We start from the raw sequence: 26,132 nt of genomic DNA on the forward strand, positions 1-26,132 counted from the left end.
TCAGCAAATTCGGTGCAAATCAGGCTAAAATTATTCATTACGGTCCCCTTACTGTATGTAGAATATTAGATCATACACCAGTGTGATGTTCAGTACTCTGACAGCCGCTGTTGAACAAGGGAAACCAATTAAAGCCCAACGCCCTATACTGAAAAGAAAGTCTTAATCCTATCTTTAAAATAAAGTAAGGTAATTATTAGTAAATTTATTACCGAGTCTTTTGAAATGAGGTATTTTGGTGCTTTTCTTTGGAGCAGGAAATGTGTTCGTTTATCAGTATTCGTAATGTATTCATCCTAAACTAATCAATATGGTGATGTCCTTGCAATATCCCGTTACATTTTCCATACTTTCAGCATCACTAATTCAATTGGTGTGTTCACGTATACCTTGTAGTGTTCCCCTCGAAATTACCATATAACCGTTTAATTAATGAAATACAATGATCCTGTCGTGAATAATAATGTCCTCAAAACATATATTCTGTTATTCAAACTGGTTACTATATTAAGAAAATGTATTGCTCACTTTAACATGTAGCGTTCAATTTGGAAATTGCCTATATCACCCGATCTACACACACACACACACACACACACACACACACACACACAGAGTACACTTCGTATTTATATATTAATGTTTCCACTAAAACAAAAAAATAACTTCGGTCTTTTAATTGGAGAGGGAAAATTGGAAGAGATGTAAATGGCCAGGCCCTTTCAATTTTTCACAGGAGTAAAACCACCCAAAAGCGCAATACATTTCTTACCAACTAGAGACGCTCATTCTTAGAAGGTCAATAGCACATATTTTCGTAATGATCTTAATTTCACAGGGTCGGGCCGAGTGGATAAGACAGTTGAGGCGCTACCTTTCTGACCCCAACTTCGCAGGTTCGATTCTGGGTCAGTCCGGTGGCATTTGAAGGTGCTTAAATACGTCAGCAGCGTGTTGGTAGATTTACTGGCATGTAAGAGAACTCCTGCGTGACTAAATTCCCGCACAACAACGTCTCCGAAAGCTGTAAGAGTAGTTAGTGGGACGTAAAGCCAACAAATTATTATTATTATTATTATTATTATTATTATTATTATTATTATTATTATTATTATTATTATTATTATTATATTTCACAGTCGCAAGATTTACGGTCGCACGTTAACTCTAGTAATTAACACGTCAAATCCTGTGGTCAACCTGATGACAATTACCATTTTTGTGTAAACATGAAACAATTAAAGCAAGGATGCAAGTATCCTGGTCGGTATCTTACGGGGAAATAAGGTGAGCGTTTCGTAACTTTCACTAAGAACTAAAGTAATGGCATTTTTTGCCCTCCAACAGACTTAGTATCAATGCAATAACTGTAGTCAGTCACTTAATGTGCACTGATCTAACAAGCAACTTGAAAATATTTGTTAAGAAAGCTGATTTTCATACAGTGCTGAAATGAAATGACGTATGGCTTTTAGTGCCGGGATATCCCAGGACGGGATCGGCTCGCCAGGTGCAGGTCTTTCTATTTGACACCCGTAGGTGACCTGCGCGTCGGGAGATTGGAATTAACCAATTGAGGTTAAAATCCCCCCTCTGAACCGAAGGCCAGTACGCTGACCGTTCAGCCAACGAGTCGGACCATACAGTGCTGGTAACACAGGACGAATCGTAAACCTTATACAGCCCTGATCGCAGTGATTCCGTGTTTGGTGGTCACTGAGCGGTATATCGGCCAAAACCGCATTTTAAGGCGTATTCTGTGTACATTCTTTCGGGCAACTGTTTATAGACTACTCACAAGGGGCAGATAACTGATCCCGTTGTTTTACGACATAAAACAAAAACCATCAGAACCATTAACCTATTCGCCTCATGTTTACACTACGCTTCCCAGTAAATATCTTCCATCTGGATCTGTCGCCATCATGCATTATCTCCATTATCACTCTTCGTTCTGATTCACTATCCAGAACAATTTTTTTTTTTGGTAGTGGCTTTACGTCGCACCGACACAGATAAGTCTTATGGCGACGATGGGATAGGAAAGGCCTAGGAGTTGGAAGGAAGCAGCCGTGGCCTTAATTAAGGTACAGCCCCAGCATTTGCCTGGTGTGAAAATTGGAAACCACGGAAAACCATCTTCAGGGATGCCGACAGTGGGATTCGAACCCACTATCTCCCCGATGCAAGCTCACAGCCGCGCGCCTCTAACCGCACGGCCAACTCGCCCAGTGGGAACAATAATTATACTCCGTTGCACGTTGTTGACAGAAAGACACTTAGCGATACAGATTTACTAATTCCAGTTTTTCAGACTTAATGAGATGATGCTTAAATCGAGGAAAGGAAACTGCTATTCCTTAACTATTTAGCTAATTGTAGAATAGGTTAAACAGAGAATTATATTAGCGAAGTTTAGTTAACTCTATACTCATTCTAAAATAATGCTTTGTACAAGGAGTATTACCCTTAAATAAATCTTTCAATAAGCGCTATTATAAACAAGTACTGCAACAATTTTCGAAATGACGGATGGATATGGATTGTTTCAATGTATGCATCTTCTACAAGTTGTGTATAATAGTCCGCATTTTTCTTTATTGGTTATTGTCAATGTTGTTTGTAGCGTATTTAGAGGAAATCAGATCGTTTTGGAGAAAATGTCAAACGCTCGAAATTTCCTTGTAGTCGAGGGGGACCAAGTGGCCTACGATCAAAGAAACTGAAGATGCAAAGAAAAAACACAAAGGCAAAACAGGTCAGGAGCATGTTAATACCTCTCGTAAGGTGCAAACGTTAAATTGCACTTTTGAGAACATACCATTCGTATATATTAAAAAATATTCCTCGCCCATCATCAAATAGCGTCTACATTCAATACCATTTTCCATGAATGTCCAAAGACCAACAATAAAATTCCAGAGCAAAATTACAGAAGTCATTGCACTGAAGCATTTTTCCAAGGAAATTATAGAATTAAAATAAAGTATGTCACGTATAAAATTACAAGATAGAGATTAATTTTTGAAATGATCAGAAATATTTCTCTATAAATGTGTTGAACATTGTCTGGGGTATGTAATGTGAAAATTACGTTTTCAAACTGAAATGGGAGGTTTTGATTATGGGGTATTTTTAATCAGATTTATAAAAACAAACTATACGGGTATCTCATTACTTGTCCCATTAAAATTAAATTTGGTATATATATGCTATTCTCCATGCATTTACTACGCAGCAAAAGTATCAGAAATATTTTTTCAGAAATTGGATACTTCTTAGTAGAAAGGAGAAAAATGCCAAATTTATTAACAGTAAGTTATTGATAAGAAATTGTCTCTGACGAACAATTTAGAGATTTATGTTTGAGAATTAAATTAAAGGAACAAATGACAAGTTTTCATCGATCTTTAACAATAGATTAGGGATGAAGTTAAAACTATTACACTGAGTAATATACACAAAAAAAACCACATTTATAAAAAGTGCTAAGTCCTGCAAACAATTTGTTCATAGCCTATGTGCTTTGTTACATGTATTAGTGACAGATCTGCAAATAGATCTGCAAATAATATAATTTTCGCTCTTCATTGGACTTCAAACCGTTAATTGATACAGAACATGCAAATACCGGGCGAGCTGACCGTGCGGTTACGGCCGCGCAGCTGTGAGCTTGCATTCGGGAGATAGTGGGTTCGAATTCTTCCATCGGCAGCCCTGAAGATGGATTCCGTGGTTTCCTATTTTCACACTAGGAAAATGCTGGAGCTGTACTTGAATTAAGGCCACGGCCACTACCTTCCCAATACTAGTTCTTTCCCATCCCTCCATCACCGAAAACCTCCGTTGTGTTAGTGCGACGTTAAACAAATATAAAATACCTTCATTTATCACTTTCTTACCTTGACTACCGGATTTTCATAGCCTGGTCCCGCTCATTCTTGGAATGTTGATGGCGCATCTTTCGTGGCCATCTTATTAGCTTAAGAGCCATAATATTTACGGCCATACGTTAACTCGTATATTAATTATGCCAATTATTGAGCAGGTCACAAATACAGGTAGTTATTGACTGTTGCGAACCTAATTATCTGAAAACAACTGCCAGCTGTAGTTGATACAAGAATGCTACTTCATAATATGACTGGCAATAAAAGTGCAAGCCAACATAGAAAATCACTATGTAGGTCTCCGCGGAGTAATTAGGTTGCAAGTTAGTTGGAAATTTAAGATGCAACAATGTGGGTTATGTGGTTATAAGTACCCAAAATATTTGAAAAAAAAAAAAAAGCGTCCCACGTCTGAAGATAAAGGTGGTAGGGTGACGAGATATTTCCTCTCCACTGTATGCGGTATTAGTTGACGATGAGGTTCATTAATCGGTGCGAAATGTGAACTACAGGTATGGGCTGTGCTTGAACATTGTAAGTACCTCACGTGAGGGAAAATAAAGTTGTAACAATTATGATACAGGAAGGAATGCTGGGTGTTTAACAAAGGGATGTCACGATGTCCGCATCACCGATTATGTTCAACCGCACGGCCAACTCGCTCGGTAATAAATAAAGTGATGTAGGGTAAACCTACCTTATTTCGTGATATACTTTATTTCGTGATACGCGACATATTGTTGATCCTGAAGTAAGGTAGGCGTTTTACACTTAGTTCCAACAGTCCTCAGTACATAACAGGAGTGCTTTTACACGGGGAAACTATTTTGAGCGGGAATTTCAGCTGGGTGAAGGACAGGCAGTTGATTTTATGTTGTGTGGATGGAAACACGCTACTTGTTGGTCTGTCCCTGTAGTAAAACGTTATTAAGGTTAGTTGGCAAAGTAATTATTCAGACAAGTATATGCACTTATATTCTCTAAGGAACACACTTATAATATCAGTAGCCAGAGTTGGATTTAAGTGCATTATTAATGATATACTGTAATTGCTTAAGAAAATGACTACGACTCTTACGTTTTGTGTCCATTTCAGACATAATGGCTCCAGCGTAAAGCAAATGTGTGAAGAAGGAAAACAGCAACAGGCTCAAAAAAACGGGTCTTGTGACCTAAGAAGACAAACCTATTCATCAGTTGACCTTCGGGAAGCGCTTCAGAAAGTTTTGGAAGAAAAGTGGTCTATACACAAGGCTGCTAAACATTTCACCGTTCCGTGGAGTACTCTAAAAGGAAATATGACTATTGGAAAAATGGGTAGACCGTTTTCCCTTACGAGTGAACTGGAGATTAAGTTCGTTAATTTCATAGTAAAAATGCAGGAAATAGGGATCGGTCTGAACGTTTACCGAATAAGACATGTTGCGTATGCTATGGCCAAAAAACAGTATGCAAACAATGACAAAGTTCCCATTCAGTGAAGTGAAAAATTGTGCAAGCTGGAAATGCTGCAGGTGAATTCGGTCCACTTCTAATCATTTTTAAACGAGTGAGAATGCCAGATGCATTGACGAATAGTGCCTTCCTAACGCCTCAGTAGTCCTGTCACAGAGTGAATGGATTAACAGTGAACTTTTCTTAAAGTGGTTCATCTGATGCTATTGTATTTATGTGTAGTATTTGTGAATATGTCAGTGACAACGATACCGATACTAAAAATGAGTGAAAAGTACGTGAAGTGAACTGTAACAATGCTCAGAAAAGTTATCACGGAGTTAAGTATACTGTGTCACGGAATTAGGTATGCTATCACGAAATTAAGTAGCACGCCCACTTCGCCTATTACATATTATAACTCCAAATGTTTTGCATTTTTTGAACGTTCTTTATCACGTGTTTGTAGAATAATGTATTGGTACTCAGCATGTAAAATATAAAATTCCTAGATCGAGTATTTGTCCTGATATATTACTTGCAATCCTTAATATCATGAAGTTAGGTAGGTTTACCCTATAAATCATCAAACGTCATATCCATCCATGCCTCGAAGACCCGTGCAGGGGTGAAGGTTTCCATTATCCGTAATCTCGGCACGAAGTGGTATACAGTTGTTAGTCCTTTGTTCAGCCGCGTTTGCATCCAGGAATTAAGCTGGTACCCACTTATGGTGTAGACTGATTGGTTCAGATATTGTATTTCTCCAGGAGAGATGCCGACCTGGGCAGCTCAGGGGGTAGAGACCTGGTCTTCTGAGCTCAAGTTGGCGGTTTTGATCCAGGCCCAGTCCGATGGTACAGTGGGTCACCTTAATATTCGGACAACACAGATAATGGAATGTTTCCTGACATAATGCGTTCGCAAACAAGTGTATATCCAACAAACACACGTCCAACAATTCATGAGTATATACCCCACGTATCACAACAAAATTAAATTTCTGGCGAATTGGTGAAGTGTTCTGATAGTGATAGAAAAGGAAATCATGAGATACTGTATTTGAAAGTGCAGCCTTGTGTCTGTGATTTTCTGACACGTACAATAACTCCTGAGGAATGAAATTCCGGTATCTCAGCGTCTCCAAACATTGCAAAAGTAGTTAGTGGGACGTAAAACGAATACATTATTTATTATCTCAACGAGATAACTTTGTAATGGGGAACCGAGCCCACATTCTTCAGAACGAACCAAGCATTTCATCATCATCTCGGCCAAGTTGATTTCGTGATGAAGTCAGCACAAGAACAACAACAAAAAATGTGTTCACTGGTTCCTTTTTCCAGAGTGATTAGCGTAATGGACTTCAGTTCAGAAGATCTTGGATTCGATTCGGAGCCGGCCCGGGGATTTTAGCAGTGAGCAGCTATTTCTCTTAGCCTGGGCACGAGGCGTTTGTCTTAATGTACAGCTCTTCATTTACATACACTATGACACAACCAACCGCCAATGAAACACAGAACAGGAGAAAATGCAGAACAATAGGGTTGGAGTCAGGAAATGCATCCAGCTGGAAAACCGAGAGAAGTCCACATCTTTGACAGGGTCTAGGGTGTGGAAGAAGACCATTGTGGAAACATCAGATTATCATGCAAATACATAACATGAACTACTTATCATAAATAATGGCGCATAGTCAGGCACCTCGTGCCCGACTCGTTGGCTGAATGGTCAGCGTACTGGCCTTCGGTTCAGAGGGTCCCGTGTTCAATCGCTTCTGATTAATTATTCTGGCGTCAGACTCGTTGGCTGAATGGTCAGCGTACTGGCCTTCGGATCAGAGGGTCGCGGGTTCGATTCCCGGCCGGGTCGGGATTTTAACCTTCACTGGTTCCAATGGTCCAGGGTCTGGGTGTTTGTGTTGTTCCCAACATCCCTGCAACTCACACACCACACGTAACACTATCCTCCACCACAATAACACGCAATTACGAACACATGGCAGATGCCGCCCACCCTCATCGGAGGGTCTGCCTTATAACGGCTGCACTCGGCTAGAAATAGCCACACGAAATTTAAAAAATCTTCTGGCTCGGGGACTGCGTCTTTTATGTACGTTCCAACACTCCCCTCTTCATATTCACACTACACTACCAACCAACACCGAAACACGCAATAGTGATTACATCCCTCCATATAGGGTTGGCGTCAGGAAGGGCATCCGGCCGTAAAACAGGGCCAAACCTACATGTGCAACACAATTCGCACCCACGACCACACGGGTGTGGGAAAAGCGGTAGGCAAAGAAGAAGAAGAAGAGTCAGGCACCTCGTGTTGAATGAAAGTAACCTTAACAGAGCAACTGTAACATTTAATTTTAAAACTTCCGATGTTATTTCAACAGTTCTGGTTTACTTCTGCCTGGCGCTCCTTGATTTATGGTCAAACGTAGTAGTCGTACGGTTCAGAGGGTCACGGACTCGATTCCCCGGTCGGGCTGGAGATTTTAGTCGTGTCTGGCACGGGAACTGGGTGTTAATGTTCATCATAATACAGAACGCTTTATATACACACACAACACATCACACTACCGCGGAACCATGCAATAGTGAATGCGTAGGTTTTAGAACGGGAATTCAGCTGTAGAACTAGGCCAAATCTAGGCGTAGCGCCGATCTCAAATAATTGAGGAAAGGTCAGGAAGAAGAGAGAAAGACGAGTCACGGTTTAATTCTAGCGAATTGGAATAGAGTCTTCACGAAACTGTATGTCATCCATCCAGAAGATTTGTGTCTCTTCATACAGCATAATTTCAAAAGATTGTCATATCTAACATTCAAACATTAAAGTATCTGACGTTTTAAAACTTAATAATTCATCTGATATCAGGTCAAACATTTTCCGCCAGATAATTCAATATCCCTAAGGAATCACTAAACAAAAGCCTTTCTTTCTCTACCTCCTTAGGCACAAAGAACTCTTGTTGTCACCCATGAAAGTCTCCTCTAGTGAAAGGCATAAGACAAACTGTTTAACACGATATTCAAACCACGTACTGAAACTGGAACGACAAACTTTCACAGAGCGTACAATTGCGTATCATCTTGTAAAACTTTCGTCAGTGAAATGGGAATGATAGCTTATTGCTGTAGCAAACTTGTTCTTGGTTTACAAGCGAATCGAAAAGAATACTTTCACGTCTGTAAAACAGTATTAGTCAAAACAAGATAAAAATGACAAAGAGATAAAGAATGCATTATTTGATTGAACAGAGGGAAGAAAATGTACGCATGACTCAAACACGGAACACCGAGCTCGATAGCTGCAGTCGCTTAAGTGCGGCCAGTATCCAGTATTCGGGAGATAGTAGGTTCGAACCCCACTGTCGGCAGCCCTGAAAATGTTTTTCCGTGGTTTCCCATTTTCACACCAGGCAAATGCTGGGGCTGTACCTTAATTAAGGCCACGGCCGCTTCCTTCCCACTCCTAGCCCTTTCCTGCCCCATCGTCGCCGTAAGACCTATCTGTGTCGGTGCGACGTAAAACAACTAGCAAACACGCAACGACAGCTAAAAAAACCAAACCAAACCCCATGGCACTACAGCCCTTGAAGGGCCTTGGCCTACCAAGCGACCGCTCTTCAGACCGAAGGCCTGCAGATTACGAGGTGTCGTGTTGTCAGCACGACGAATCCTCTCGGCCGTTATTCTTGGCTTTCTAGACTGGAACCGCTATCACACCGTCAGATAGCTCCTCAATTCTAATCACGTAGGCTGAGTGGACCTCGAACCAGCCCTCAGGTCCAGGTAAAAATCCCTGACCTGGCCGGGAATCGAAGCCGGGGCCTCCGGGTAAGGGGCAGGCACGCTACCCCTACACCACAGGGCCGGTGGTGACAGCTAGTTTAGTGATACACAAAGTCAAGTCAAGCAGATGGTACTCCAATCTGCTTGGAACTAAGCGAGTTGGCTACACGGTACGAGTTGTGTACAAGCTTACATGAGAGAGAGAGAGAGAGAGAGTAAGAACCCCACTTTCAAGAGTCCTGATATTGATTCTCCGTAGTTTCCATTTAATGCAATAGATAAAATGAACAACTGTGCTTCTAGTGTTATTGTTAGAATTTAAATATGCAGTGTAACTGATTGACTGAAGACTTGTTTGTCTCCGTTGCTATTTGTTTTACGTCGCACCGACACAGACAGGTCTTATGGCGATGATGGGACAGGAAAGGGCTAGGACTGGGAAGGAAGCGACCGTGGCCTTAAGCTACAGCCCTAGATTTTCTCTGGTGTGAAAATAAGAAACCACGGAAAAGCATCTTCAGAGCTGCCGACAGCGGGGCTCGAACCCACAATCTCCCGAATGCAAGCTACATCTACATAACCTGAACTGCGTAGCCAACTCGCTCGGCAATACCGAATTCTCTTATGACAGATGCACTGGAACGTTTATCTGAGAGAGCTGACAACATTGTCACTAGCGTCTCACCAGGCGGCCACGGATTGAATCCGGACAATGTGCGTGTGTGGGATGTTTGAAATGTCAAGTCACGTCCTTGTGATTCGGATTTCACATAAAACTGGAGACACATAAAGATTGCGTTTATGTTCCTCTGTTTATGGAATGCGTAACAACACCCTATTTCAAAAGTATCCAGTTTTTTACGGTCGGGAACTATACTCCCCGAGTTTACGATGCCTACAGCAGGTCAAAGAAATTGACTGCAGGGGGAGCTGAAATTTTGTTCCGTTAGTGGTGCCATAGTCTCCAGATTTTGGTTAACTCTGCAATAACGGTCCATGGCATCTCAGTTCTTCGGCGTAGGGCTTCTAGTGTTTGATAAAACACACCGTAAGTAAATTAACTCGCCAGCCCCTTCAATTTGTTCTTGTTTCAGGGAGGTTGCCCGATCGCCCTATCAACTATAGTATGCGCACTTTTTAGTGATAGATTTTTGTACTCGTTGGAGAAGTAAGAAGAGTTCCGTTAGTACTGCCAACTGAATGGAAATGAAATCTGAATTGAATCGATAATATGATCGATCGATATGAATTTTATAAACCTTTATTATTTTAAGCAAACAACTGTGTCACACACACAATATATAATACTATATAACATTTCCTGTTGCGAAACGTGTTCCTAGCATGAATTCTATAGTTTGGCTTTGCTGTGTAAATGACAACAGTACGAGTACTTAAAGTGTACGCCAGATGTCGCACAGCCATGATAAGCAATTCTTAGTTTGTGTTTGAGAGGTTGCCAATACGAATCTCGAAGATAACCGAAGTCGACCACTTCAGCACTAGGGTGTAAATCTATCACTAAAAAGTGCGCGGATAGTATCATCACTTTGATTTTTTATTCGAATAGTTATTTCATTCTCCCCGTTAGGGGAGCGGGCCATCAGTCCAACAAAGGGACTCTTTGGACGATTACTTGTACAAATATTTGTTTATATAGGATTGTATGCTAACAGTACACGTTGTACGAAAGTTTTTTAAAAATCTGTAGAGCACGTCATCAAGTACTAAGCACTACAGACTTAACAAAAGAACAGTGGACATTGTTTTTTTCTTGAAAAAAGAATAAGGTAAGGGTTATTCTGCCCGAAGGCAGGTCCGAACCTCCGCAGAGGTGTTTCTGAGCCGGAGTTTACGTGCGGTAGGGTGGCCAGTTCCTTTCCGCTCATCCATTCCCTTACCCCCCCCCCCCACCCTCCGCCAACAGCGCGTGGCAACCCATCCAACTCCTGACCACGTCCAATGTTGCTTAACTTCGGAGATCTCACGGGATCCGGTGTTTCAACACGGCTACGGACGTTGGCGAAAAAAAAAAGAATATGGAAATAAATTATAAACAATATCTAGATTTAAATATACAATCAATGACATAATATTATTATTATCTTATCATCACTTTGATCTTGTCCTCATCTATGTATAGGCCAGTTGTTTGCTCTCCTCCTGAAGGAGTTTTATGTAAAGTTCGGGTTCACCAGTGTTTCTATCTGTAACGACTGTATAGTCTAGATATCCAAGTTAATTTGCTGCAATTTATAGAAAATCCACTTTTGTATTCTAGAAGGACTCACCTCATAAGGAGATCTTCACAAATTACAAAAAGTATAGGAGACAGTATACAACACTGACGTACCGTACTCCTATCGGAAAAAAAAAGGAGCTTGTACGTCACCTTCTATCCGACTCGTTGGCTGAATGGTCAGCGTACTTGGCCTTCGGTTCAGAGGGTCCCGGGGTCGATTCCCGGCCGTGTCTGGGATTTTAACCTTCATTGGTTAATTCCAATGGTCCGGGGGCTGGGTGTTTGTGCTGTCCCCAACATTCCTGCAACACACACACACCACACTATCCTCCACCACAATAACACGCAGTTACCTACACATGGCAGATGCCGCCCGCCCTCATCGGAGGGTCTGCCTTACAAGGGATGCACTCGGCTAGAAATAGCCACGCGAAATTATTAGTATTATTATATTATACGTCGCCTTATCTCCAAACAAACTTTTGTCTCAAAGTTTACTGATTACGGTAATGAGATGATCACGAACACACATTTTTGTCAAAATTTCCCCACAGACATGACCACTTCCCGAAGCCCACGAAGCATAAGAATAGCAATGTTCACACTAAGTGCATCAAAAACCACGAGAAAGAAAAGCAAAGCTATTTTTTGGAGAACCAGAACTCTCACTGGCAAGGTGCACTGTGTTTCTCGATGGTTCTACAGCCCCACCATCCAGGACATGACGACGCCAAAGAAGCTGCATCCACGCTCGTAGCCTATCAGATAAATTTGGTGAGAGCATAGATCTATAAGCAGTTAACTTTGGCCTCACGATATGTACACTAGCTTTCAAGCCAAACGGCTTCACAACAATTCAAACGACGTTTAGCTCAACTCGCTACTTCCAAAAAAAAAAAAAATCTACCTTCGTTACGCCATACAGCAGATCAACACACAAAGAGAGTGATTTGGAAGTGAAGGTTCTATTATTAGTCTACTTCATCGGAACATCTGTAGGTAAGCAATGTGACGCGGTTGCAAATAAAATTGTCATAAATATTTGATTGCAAGCAATAAATGTTGACAATCGGACTAAAATGACATAGGATGGTTGAAATGGTTACGGGCTGCAATCTTTCAATCTAATTTTTCATTTGTACAATGGTCACTTACTGAACATTATAAAACAGCAGGGAGAGATTCAGCTGAGTAGAAATGCAGTATGCCTAAGAAGACGACGTGGCCTCAATGACAGAGTGTGCTGAAAGCCTGTAATCCAATATGTTGGAGTGATAATAATTCAAGTATCTAGGGGAATATATACAAATAGGAGGATGAAATAAGACATCCTACACAGATAGAACAGAAAAACTTCAGAAAGCGTACAAACTCACATGGACACACTACAATAAAAGAAACATATCACGACAGGTCAAACTCAGGCACTACAATGCAGTTGTACTACCAGAAGCCCTTTACGCTTCAGAAACAACCACAATTGGAAAATCAGGTATCATAGAGTCAGAAAAATGGAACGTAAAATCCTCAGAAAGATGTTTGGAGCAATACACAGTGATGGTATATGGATGAAGAGACCAACTAAGGAACTATACGAATACACAGACAGACTCACAAACATGATCAGAAAATGCCGACTAATGTTCTATGGGCACCTACATAGAATGGACAGCAGCAGCCTCACAAAGAGGATTTCTGATGTAGCTAATAGCTCAATAAAGAAAAACAAGTGGCTGAAAGAAATAGAAAATGGTCTACAACAAGCAGGTATCGACAAGGCAATGATAAATGAAAGAAACACATTCAGAAATAAAATTATGAATGCGAAATTTGAAGTAAAAGAGAGTAAAAAACAGTGGACGTATGGACTGAACGAAGGAAACAAGAACACAGTCAAATAATGAAGAGATTTGGGAAGAGAAGGGGAAGAAACAAGACGATATTGAATAATCATGTAACATTCAAGTTCGACCACTGTCTTAATGGCAACAATGTATGATGATAATTGTTCAGCATAAGTTAAAGCACTAAATTTTGAAATTGTATTTCTTTCTTTTTTTATTTTAAAATGTGATAAATAATCTGAATAAACAATAACAATATAATGATGATGAGCTCGTCAGCTCGGGTAACAACAGCGAACTATGAGTCCAGAAATCAGGTACAATAGAGAAAATTATCGACAATAGTTTACAAGGGACGAGCAATGTAGCTCTGAAGGTACACTATTTTACACGAGCATATTTGCTCTACTCACGTACATTGTAGGAGACTGAGCTCTGAAATGTTACTGTAGTCCAGCCTCTAAGAGGCACAAGCTTCTTACAAAATTATTTCTTACAGCATTCAAAAACAGTATTTGCAGTCACTTCTGCTCAGCAGTCTGTTACACACTCGTTCATCAATATTTACACTTTAGACGGGGGCAATGAGTGCCCATACTAAATGGCCTTAATGCAAAAATAAATTAAAAATCAGGCGATCGTCCATGAACAAAAGGCTAGGAGGCGAGACGCTTGCACTCCTTTTAGAAAAAACACTTAGAATCCTAAATGGGCTTATGGCCCGAAGTTGCAGAGGCTAAGTCTATACTACAGAGGGGTGACCAGATGCGAAATATTAAGTACCAAAGCAGTGTGAAGAATTTATAGGTTTAGACAATCTTAGTCACCCCATACCAAGTTGAATGGGAATTAACAGAGTGTGAAGACTCTTTATTCCCTTAATTTACATATTTCCCAGCAGAGATTGTTAGAGTCCTCAGACTTGCCGAAAATTTACATTTAAACAATGACTTTAGAACTTCACATTAGAAAAGAAGTTTGAAACCTTTCCCTCAAGTTATCTGCCTGGAGCTATCACATTTTAAGAAATGTATGCCATTACCTTGAGTTGTTGAGCCTTCCGAGCAATGGCAGGCAGCCCCTGCCTCCTTATTAAGCCGCGCACACAGACTAGACCGGAGCGATGAAGATGACAACACGGCCCTAAAGAGCCCAGATTTTATAGCATCTCAGAGGGGAAGATTCCAGAACTCTCTTCAGATAGGCAGAATACCTGCACACTCCCGCAATTTTAATTGGCTAGAGAAATATACACACTATTCCTGATTTGTTAATAACTCACGGAAGAAGGAAGCCGTAGGAGTGTTGACAACTTCAGCACATGAAAGAAAAACAATCTACAAAAATGTAAGGTTTACAAACATTGAAAATTCCCTTAAAAATTAATTGTCCATAATCCCGCCAGAGGGGGCACATAGGCCGATAGTAGAGGCATCTAATGATTGAAGGTCCAAGTATCTTGAGTTACATTCGTTCCGGATTCACCATACAGATGGCCTTCTAGAAGAAGAATGTTTACCCCCGGTATAATAATAATAATAATAATAATAATAATAATAATAATAAATATTATTATCGGCTTAATAAGGAGGCAGGGGCTGCCTGCCATCGTTCGGAATTATTATTATTATTATTATTATTATTATTATTATTATTATTATTATTATTATTATTATTATTATTATTTTTTTTGCTAGGGGCTTTACGTCGCACCGACACAGATAGGTCTTATGGCGACGATGGGATAGGAAAGGCCTAGGAGTTGGAAGGAAGCGGCCGTGGCCTTAATTAAGGTACAGCCCCAGCATTTGCCTGGTGTGAAAATGGGAAACCACGGAAAACCATCTTCAGGGCTGCCGATAGTGGGATTCGAACCTACTATCTCCCGGATGCAAGCTCACAGCCGCGCGCCTCTATGCGCACGGCCAACTCGCCCGGTTTTTTATTATGATTATTATTATTATTATTATTATTATTATTATTATTATTATTATTATTATTATAAGGACACCTACAGAAAATGTGTAACAAAGAAAGGGAAATCAAATGGAAGTACAAAAATGGATTGCAATGAATAAATGAATGCTATCTCCCCAGTTTTAAGTGTTTTGCAACTAGGGGATGGGAATATTTTATTTTATCTAGTTGTGATGAACTAGTGAAGTTTGCTCAAATGCTACAAATTTTAAGGCATTCAGGTCGTTGAACTGAATACATTTTCAAGTGAAATGTGTCTATAAATATAACGAAGCCGACTTTCGCCCATTACGTGTTGTCTGCGATCACGCATGCCTTTAAAGCTTGTAATCATGCAAGGTCAATGTTCGGTTTCGTGAAAGAGAAAGAGTTCGAGAACGATTTAGATTGAATTTGGCTAAAAAAAAAAAAACTTAAAAAAAAAACGGAATCAACCCTCAACTGATCCTCGTAATACTGGGTTTGTTGTTCCCTGTAGTAGTTTACAGTACTTCAGTTAAAAAAAACAGCACTTCCTATTAAAATATGATTTAGCTAAATTTATTAATTTAGTAATTACGTATATGCTGAAACGAATATCTTGTATTATGTAGCAGCTATTAAGGGGTTATTCGGTCTCAACCACGTGTAAAGCATCTTGAATTACATTATCTCGTTATGTACAGTTCACGAACTCGCAAGCTAACCGGTCAGTCCAACTCAGTTAAACTTCTGACGATTTCGCAATCAATGGTTATTGTCCTATGTTGTTATTACTCAAGAGGAGTCCATCCCACACAGCTGAGCAAAACGACGTGTAGACTCGTTCAGAGCTTCCTGCATTCTGGTCAATGAGTTTCTGAAAGAATAAAACTAGAAAAGCCACCAAACTTCACTGAACAAACGGATGTACCGAACTGTCTGATCACAATGAGCAGAATGAGCAGAATGCGTTGATTGATTGATTGATTGATTGACTGATTGATTGATTGATTGATTGATTGATTGATTGATTGATTGATTGATTGATTGATTGATTGATTGATTGATTGATTGATTGACTGATTGATTGATTGATTGATTGATTGATTGATTGATTGATTGATTGATTGGAGACGAGGTTCACTTAGGCTCACGTGACGCAGAGGAGTAGAAGAGCAGACTGAAATGTCACACTCTGTAATCCGGCCAATGCCGGCTGCCTCCTTATAATCCTTTAAATTACGAATACACCGAGCATGTGGCTACGAGATTGAGGACACGTAGATGTCAGCTTGCATTCGGGAGATAGTGGCCTCGAACCCCACTGTCGGCAGCCCTGAAAATGGTTTTCGGTGGTTTCCCATTTTAATAAATAATGTTACTTGATTTACGTCCCGCTAACTACTTCTGCGCTTTTCGGAGACACCAAGGTGCCGGTATTTAGTCCCGCAGCATTCTTTTACGTGGCAGTAAATCTATCGACACGGCGGTTTCCCATCTTCACACCAGTGCTTCAAAGGCATGCGTGAGCATAGGCAGCACGCAATGGGTCAAACTTTGCTTACGTAGGTCTACTGTACGTCTCCGCTAGAGATGGCTGAAATACAACGTAGCAGTTACATGTTTGTCACTGTTACAAATGTAACCAGGACAAAAAATAACAGGTTACCGAGTAACGACAACAGAATAACGTACTAGTGAAAACAGTAACTGGGAAGTGGGAATTGTCACTAGTAGCAGCTTACAGACACAGAATGTGACCTTCAGAGTTCTGATAGTACGCATTTCTTTATTTCTTGATTTGTTTAAGTTGCTGCTGGCATCTGGTAACTAAAGAAAGCGTCAACTGTTATGACATATTCAACTGCTCAGGAGTAATCGTTGACTCAGACATCGCGCAGGGCTACCTATATTATAATATTATTATAAGTTTCACCCGTATAATTTTTTCTTGTACCATAAATAAATTAGTATGCTAACTTCCTATATTGATATTATAGATAAGATATTATCGAAAACATAACATTACTTCATTTTACTTAATCTTTTTATACCGGATTGTGTCGAGGTTTGGCAGACAGATCATCATGTTTTCTAGTCTTCTATCCTTTATCGGGGCATTGTCAAACTCACTCCTATAGATTTCAGAGAAGACGCTATGTTGTCTTCTCATTTCATCCGTTGTCTGCCTCTCGTTAACTTTATAGCAAATAGGAATGCGTGTTTTGCTGCACCGACTTTCAACAGTGTATTACACCCTGCGCACTTTTTAGCGTTAGATTTACACCCTAGTGCTGAATCGGTCGACCTCGGCAATCTTCGAGATTCGTACTGGCAACCTTTGAAACACAAACTATGAATCTCTTATGCATCGCTGTGCGATATCTGGCGTATACTTTACGTACTAGTACTGTTGTTATTTACACAGTAAAGCCAAACTATAGAATTCACTCTAGGAATAAGATTCGCATCGAGAAATGTTATATAATGTGTGTGTGACACAGTTGTTGGCTTAAGATAACAAAGGTTTAGAAAATCCATATCGATCGATCGATTATATTATCGATTCAATTCAGGTTTAATTTACATTCAGTTGGCAGTACTACCGGAACCGGGAGAGCTCCCTCCTTATTCCTCAAACCCGTACACAAATCTATCGCTAAAAAGTGCGCAGATAATAGTCATGCGTGCGCACATGTGCGAGTGAATGTATGGGACTTAGCAACACAATTGTAACGAGACTAGCTTGGAGCCGTCACCAGGCTGTGACCAATAAAAGGTGAGTAACGTTGGACATTATTTTTAACTGTTACTCTTCACAGTTACTTTATTGCAGCAGTGACAGATGTAGCAGTTACACAAAAATGACCGTTTTTCACACCTCTAGTCTCTGCATGTGAGACAACGTTCTGACAACGTAACGTGTCTTAATATCAATAGTCATTAAAGAAGTAGTTACAGTAACACCTTTACGTCCTATAAATTACTTTCACGATTTTGAGAGACAGCGAGTTACTGGGATTCTGCCTTACAGTTCTACTCACCGGCGTACTTCAAAGCCTTGAATTTCCGTAAGACTGAGTCGATTTCGAACCCGATTAATACTCTCATCGCGGAGTTCGGTAGATTTTTCTAACATATTTGTTATGTTTCTGATATTTGTTGTATTTTGAATTAAGCAAGGCTTACTGTATTCATTCCTTCTTCTAGCAGCAAGTGCTATTCAGCTTTTTTCTAACTGCCCAGAGGACAAAGCATTCCGAACATGCTCATTCTTATAATCAAGATGGTGAGAGAGTAATGTGTTCAAGCAGAGAAAGGTCAGCTGTTCCGCATGTGCCTCATAACTGTTACAGAAATGATTTCTCGAAAGTGCTACTGAATCATTTACAGCCACCAAAGACTATTAATAAATTCGTTCTACCCCAACAGCTTGCAGAATAAACAGAGATCACAATACCTGTAAATGAATACTCTCTCCAATAGGTGGTCATTCGTATTTGGTGGAGAAAAGTGGTGTGTTGTACTTTATTCCATCCCCCTCTGTGGATCAGTGGCAATGTCTCCGCCTCTGAATCCCAAGATCACACGTTCAAACCCGGCACAGGCAGTCGGATTTTTGAAGGGCGGCAAGAAGACTATTCGATACTCCATGTCGTACGATGTCGGCATGTAAAGGATTTCTGGTAAAACATTTGGTGTTTACCCGACAAAACTCTGCAACAGATCACCCAACACAGATCTAGTTTACACTGCCATCTGGTAGAATAAAACGGAACGTCAAAATATACGCCCAGGCAGTCTAATGCTGTCAAATTGAAATACCTGCAGACGGTAGCTGAGGCCATATTATTATATTATTATTATTATTATTATTATTATTATTATATTATTATTATTATTATTATTATTATTATTATTATTATACATCTGCCTATTGCCATTTCTTGATGGATGCACAGGCCAGAGCAAAATGTAGCTTCCACTGAAGGCTCAGCCTCATCCATGGCAGTGACAATATGGAAGCTGTTGGGGGTGGTGCTGAGTAATGACATTTGGAGCACGACCAGTGTATCTGATTGTTATGAAAGGCGTCGCTCATAGGGTCAGACGTGCTGCAACAGAACTTTCTGGCCCTGTGATGAAAGCAATGGCAAACTACCTCACTCCTTATCTTGCCTAGTACGCCTCATTTTGGCGCCGCCGGCGGTTGTTGCGGTTTCCTTTTAACCACATAACCTTTCGCGGTTCTTTTTGAGGATCCAGTCAGCCTCTGGACTGATGACCTAACAGACTCGTTATTCATACATCATTATAGATCTATGACTTCCAGCGTTCAGTCTGAAAGCCTCTGTGAATTTACTAAACATTTCCAAAATCCTCTATTTGTAGCTAGCTCCCGAGTCGTCATTTAGTTCCGTACCTCTTATCCTTAACCCTCAAGCACACGCGCCAAATTTTAGGACGCAGACACACGCGTGGGGGTGCTTTCCACCCCATATATAATTGTATTGTAAAATATGAATTAATGTATTATTTGGAGATTTTAAGATAGATTATATAAGAACGACTCTGTCTGTGGGGATCCAGCCAGAAAGATATAAGAGCGGGGAGAGCACAGGAGAGTTATTTGTACATTTCACTAGGAAATAAAATGACCTGGGGTGGATTCCATCCCATACGCGTGTGTTTGAGGGTTAAACATTAGTAGGCGAATCTAACCATCGTCGTCATGGTCTCCCTCTACTACTCTTGCCCTCCATGACCGAGTCCATTATCTTAGGTAACCTACACAACTCCATTCGCCTCGTATGATCCCACCACCGAAACAGGTTTATGCGTACAGCTTCATCAATCGAATTCATTTTTCATTACGTGCACCTTCCTGCCCTTGTTCCCTCCTGGGTATAACTGCGATCATTCTCGCTACTTTCATGTCTGTTACTTCTAACTTATGAATGAGATATTGCGCCCTGGTGGGGGTGTGATAAGCGTCATGCAATTATGATGAATTACTGAGGAATATATATTTCATTTTCAGAATAAAGAATATCTTACTGTACATACAGTAAGAGCAGGCCAGGCCGAGATGGTATGGTGAAACATGCATAGACTATTGTCTCCACTGAGATTAACAAACACAATGAACGGCAGAATTAGAATTCTCAGAAATTGTGACGAAGGGGGAAAGAGAAAGGCACGAGTTGTTAACAAGTTGCGGAAAGTTTTCATAGCCCCGGGCACAATAGGTAGTGGCAATAGCGCAGAGAGCCGGGTGCAAATTTCTGAGAAATGATGGCAGGGTATCTCCATGTACTAGCGGGAGTTGAACGCGGGGTTGGCACTGGAAGAAAAAAATATGAGCCTTCCCGGTCACGTGATTTAGGTGGACCAATGGAAAAATTCACTTGACCAAAGCAAGGCGACAACTTCGTATTTTAAGAAGCACTAGCGAGGCTAACTCCGCGGATTAAACTGATAGAAGGGAATGAGTTATCAATTCAGAATAAGGTGGAATTTAGGAGCCTTACTATATTATAAAACTTATAAAAAGTTAATAATTGCGGGAGATTGCATGGTGTAATTCTGAGAATTCATGGACGCTATTCGTTGATTGGCTGGAGGCAAAGGACGCCACAATAGAGCGCGAAATCCCGAGCTGGGATACGGCAGCTAAATTCGCAAATATATCCATTACCAGCGAACGATAATAGTTGAGAATTGGTATAGAGCATTTGAGAACATAATTAAATCATTGGATATCATATTTAAGCCACTGGCAAAGGCGCAAATAGTCATATGAGGATATCGGGACTGCGCGTCCTAAGATAACCTCCCTTAAACTCGGAAGAGAGGGGATACAAGTATAAATATGAGGTCGTGGACAAGGACTGGCAACTACTACTTCTGACAAAGTGTCGGAGCGGATACCACGCCTGGGGTGCGTGACAACTTCTGATATTTTGTTCGAGCCGTGATTACGCCAGGGGTGCGTGTGTGTACTTACTCGTGGAGTAGGGTTCGAAGTATTATATTGTTACATAGTACGGTGATTCATGACGTGATGTAGCTCATATTACAGTCTTGAGCAGTATACTAGTATGAAGTGTTTCAAATAGACAGGACTCAGTAAAGCCTAACTTACGGAGTGTGAGATTCTACCAACAGATTAGGAAGTGCGTTACGTGAGAACGGTCACGAGTGTTTATGTCACCTAGTAAACAGTCGATTCTAAACTGATACCTGGTCAGCTACACGAACGTGAGACGGGAAATTCAAGTGCGCGCACGGGCCGTTGTAAAGGGGATCCCGAGGTATCCCATGTTCCTAGTGTCCGGGAAAGGAATGAAGAATGTATATCTACATTAAGTGGGCTAGATACAAGGCCGAGAGTGTAAAATTTGTGAGTAGAATTTAGGGTGGAAATTATTCCAGAGTGCAACAGTTATTGTATTTGTTTTTATTCAAAATGTGTAAAGTTGAAAAGGGTCAAGGATTAATTCTTCAAGCTGGCATGAATACCAGTGGAATGCAGGGCTAAGACTGGACGGGGCCTGTGCTTCTCGTCCGGCTTAGCAGACTACAAAAAAGAGATGAGTAACCTTTTCAAATATTTGTAGATTGCTATCGTTAGGGGGAGGAAATCATTATTTTATCATGGTAACTTGATTGTGAAACGAGCCGTTAGATCGAGCACTCATCATAATTTTGATTATTAAATAGAGTATAGTAGGGTTGAATTGTTCATTCAAGTGCTTGAGTTGTTTGATATGATATGGAGCACGTTTCACGTAAAGATAATGTTAATATTCATTTAGAAGTGCTTCCAAAGTGTTTTTCCAGTATAAGAACTTTTATAGATATTAAGGCATGTTGTTAAGATAATCCAGAGGTAGGGTTGCCAAGTGATATAAATTGTTGTGGGACGGAATGAAGTCCAGAGATTTGTTTGTAAATATCGCGAAGTTCGCCAGTGGACAAAATAATAATAATCTGTAGAAGTGTCGGAGTAATAAATTAATATTGGGTAATGTGTAAAGGCGTGTTTAATAATAATCTTTGAGAATAAAGGCACGGGCCTAGTTGGATAGAATGATTGCAAATTAAAGTAATTTAAATGTGGAGATATTATGTGGTATGAATATTTTATTTGGGCAGTGAATCCGATTTTAACACTAATTGTTGATTTAACGTTTTTGGACTCCATAATAATCATAAATAAATTTGGTAGAAACGAGATAGGCATGTTTGATAATATGGTCACGCTATGTTTGAGGCCCAGAGTGATTTGAGCCAAAAGTTGAGATTTGGAGTTTTGTGGGACAGAAATCCGGCCCGAAATGAAAGTGAATTGTACTGATGATGAAGAAATAGATGGATCTTAAGGCCTACATAGAGGTTGTATTTCTATACCGGTGTATTGGGTGGCAGAATAGAGTCCACACACCGAGGGTTAATTAGTGAAAATGTTTTGAAGAGTTCCGATGGATAAATGGACTTCAAAATGGAAAAGAAAGGAATAATTTAACACTTGCAGAGATTGGAGGTATTTGCCCAACTGCGAGGTGTTATGGGATTTGAGAATTGTCTTAGGAGCATATGGTCTCCATGAATTAACGACAGTACGAAAATAAGGGTGCGGTTCGAACACTATTATGTCCCGACCGATGTGAATTCGGATCTTTGTGATTTCTGTTTGGGAGAGAACGAATGTGACTAAATTATAAAGATGGGGAATAAAAATAAAGATTCTCGAGAGCATAAGAATATTAATAATAATAATATTACCGGGCGAGTTGGCCGTGCGCGTAGAGGCGCGCGGCTGTGAGCTTGCATCCGGGAAATAGTAGGTTCGAATCCCACTATCGGCAGCCCTGAAGATGGTTTTCCGTGGTTTCCCATTTTCACACCAGGCAAATGCTGGGGCTGTACCTTAATTAAGGCCACGGCCGCTTTCTTCCAACTCCTAGGCCTTTCCTATTCCATCGTAGCCATAAGACCTATCTGTGTCGGTGCGACGTAAAGCCCCTAGCAAAAAAAAAAAAATAATAATATTCCAAGTAAATCATGTCTGGATTGATTAGTGCCAAAATAAATCTGAATTGTAAAAGGGGTTATGCGTTAAACATATTAAGAGTGGACTACCGTGTAACAAGCGAAATTAATTTTTTTAAATAATAATAATAATAATAATAATAATAATAATAATAATAATATTTGAAGACATTTTTAATTTATTTATGAACGCAATAATGATGTTGGGAGTTGAAATGAAAAATTTGAAATTTTCAAACCACTTTAATAATTATAATATTTGAAAAAAAAATAAAAGAAACTACTTTTTTGAAGAAGAAGAAGAAGAAGAAGAAGAAGAAGAATTTACTTTTTTATATTTTGGACACAATAAGGATGTTGGGAGTTGAAATGAAAAATATGAGATTTTTAACTAATAATAATAATAATGAGAATATTTGGAGAAGGAGAAGAAGAATATAAAAAGGAAGCTACTTTTTTATTTTTATTTTTTGATGAGAATATAAGAGCGAGAAGTTGAAGTATTATAGCGAGGATGATTACGGGTGACGATAATCACGATTTCCACTATTAATAATAATGTTGATAATAATAATAATAATAATAATAATAATAATAATAATAAATTATTTTTTTAAATATTTTTATTTTATTTTATTATTTCGGATGCTGATGATGAATGATATTAGGGAGGTCAGCTGGCGAATTAACGTAATAATGTCAAGTGTTGTGAATAATAATTTAATAGTTGTAAAATGCAGGCAAATCCCTACATCTGGACCATTAGGTTAGAGTATCTTTGTCGTTTCCTTCAACTAACGATTAGCATATCTTGGTTAGGAACCCGGGGAGAGTTTGTAGTTTCCCGGGTTGGTCTCATCTCAATCAAAGTGGAGGCGATAACATAGTTCATGTGATCGCGCCCACTTAGCCAACAGGTAATTGGTCCATGACCAAAAATGGTCATGGTGTTAACGAAGGTAAATATGATACCTTCAGATATGAACGGTTCCACCACCCAAATGGAAGGGTGGTCAGAAGTGATAAATATTATGTAATCATTTTCAGAAATAATTTGCCAAATTACCGGCAAATCAAGGGTCAACAGATTTTGTTGTGTGTAAAAATTATTTTGTTTACTTAAATAAAATGCTCCTTTAGTATTTGCAAGGAAACAGTTCCAGGTTCTTGTTCTTGTAGAATAGTAAACCCTTGGTGACCGTTTAAATATCCGTCCCCATTCCTAGGATGGAGCCTTCATAATTTCCCTTTGATCTGAATATATATATAATTTGTGTGTTTTATGATGAGCCTTAAAGTTAAAGATTAGAGTGTCCCGTTCAACCCTGTAGTACCGATTGGATTGCGCCCTTACATTTAGTTTGAGATATTATATCTCGATAGAATTTTTTATCGTTTATGAGTTGCGATAGATTCGGACCGTAACACTCCCTGAGATAAATGCTGGTTGGGACTCAGCCTTTGAGCGGGTACAATATACTGAGTCCATCCAGCTTTCACTACCGTACAGCAAAGTTAGTCGGAAAACAAACCGGTGTAAAAATAGTTTCGTACACGAGCTGACTTCTTTCTTACAGAATACTGTTGATCAAACTGTGAACTCGCCGTATGAGCTTTGCTGCACCTTGATTCATCACTGAGATGAGGACACATGCAGGGATGTGTTTCAGTAAATACAACATTGTCCACGTTTTCAGTGCTAATTTTTCTCAAACTCCTTCTCACGTAACGAAATTTTCCACGATTTTGCAGTCGTACATAGCCGTCATTTTCATAACACTGTCACTAAAAAGGAAGCCACGTTATAAGACAATAGGTGTTGTTTGGCGCCCAGATGCGAGGGGCGCGGGAAAGTAATGTACAGACAGTGCCAATTCTTGTGTGTAAATTTTGGCGAATTTGGTTTTTACGAACCTATCGGATAAGCGAAGGTCGGTTAAGAGGGACTCTGCTGTACAATGAAAACTAGAATGCAGAAGAGGACCCAGTAGAAGATTAAATTCCTGGTTGGCGAACGTAAGAGAATGATATCATTCGACTTCTGTTCAAACTCTTCAAAATAGCCAAAATGGGCAATATCCGGAAAGGATAAGGTAAAGAAAGAAAGAAAGAAAGAAAGAAAGAAAGAAAGAAAGAAAGAAAGAAAGAAAGAAAGTGCTTTATGGCAGACACTATGGATAATCCATAGTCTGCAATGTGACGTTATTCCAGTACGACCGCTAGGTGTGCTCTGGATACCGAATACACGCTCAACTGTCACGTACAGTACAACACGACTCCACGAATGGAAGAGAGCCAAAGCTTACGCATAACAGGTACCGGTACGGCTTACCGGAAGTAACAATCTGAAAATGGAAGGGTGAGAATGTAGGACATGCGCAAATAACGACCAGGGTGAATACAGTCCAGAGTAAATAGCATGTTAGTTCCACGAATCACATGCCGGAAAGAACGAAAAAAATGTTTACACTGTATCTTATCTCCTCGTCAAGGATAACATGTCCTGTCCTTTTGCAGTTAAAGAACTCAAGGCTACAGTTAAAGAAACTTCCACGGTAATATTTACCCGTCATTAAAGGCTGCGTGATGATAGGAACGTCGGTAATCCAGGTGAATGGATCAGCAACGGTTTAATTCCTTGTTATATAACTGAATTACGTGCTATATCTACAACTTTTATCCTATAGGATAGATCTCTCCAAATTGGGTAGGGATTATTATTATTATTATTATTATTATTATTATTATTATTATTATTATTATTATTATTATTATGCGTGAATGGTCTTTTTCGGAACACACGAAGCTTTATTTATGATTTCGTTTGCGGAGGATCCAGGATGCTTTCATCTGCTGACTAAAGATCCTCTTCCTTTGTTCCATCCACTTGGTACCTGCTCTTTTTGGTACTTATATTCTGTGG

The 26,132-nt window shown here is 39.9% G+C and overlaps 1 protein-coding gene across 4 annotated transcripts in view; it reads right to left on the minus strand.

Annotated features, from left to right (window-relative positions):
- Positions 1-26,132, minus strand: part of LOC136871959 (putative uncharacterized protein DDB_G0291608) — a 609,035-nt gene that overhangs the window by 184,198 nt on the left and 398,705 nt on the right. The window lies entirely within an intron of this gene.

The sequence above is a fragment of the Anabrus simplex genome, chromosome 4, assembly GCF_040414725.1.
Source record: "Anabrus simplex isolate iqAnaSimp1 chromosome 4, ASM4041472v1, whole genome shotgun sequence".
NCBI lineage: Eukaryota > Metazoa > Arthropoda > Insecta > Orthoptera > Tettigoniidae > Anabrus > Anabrus simplex.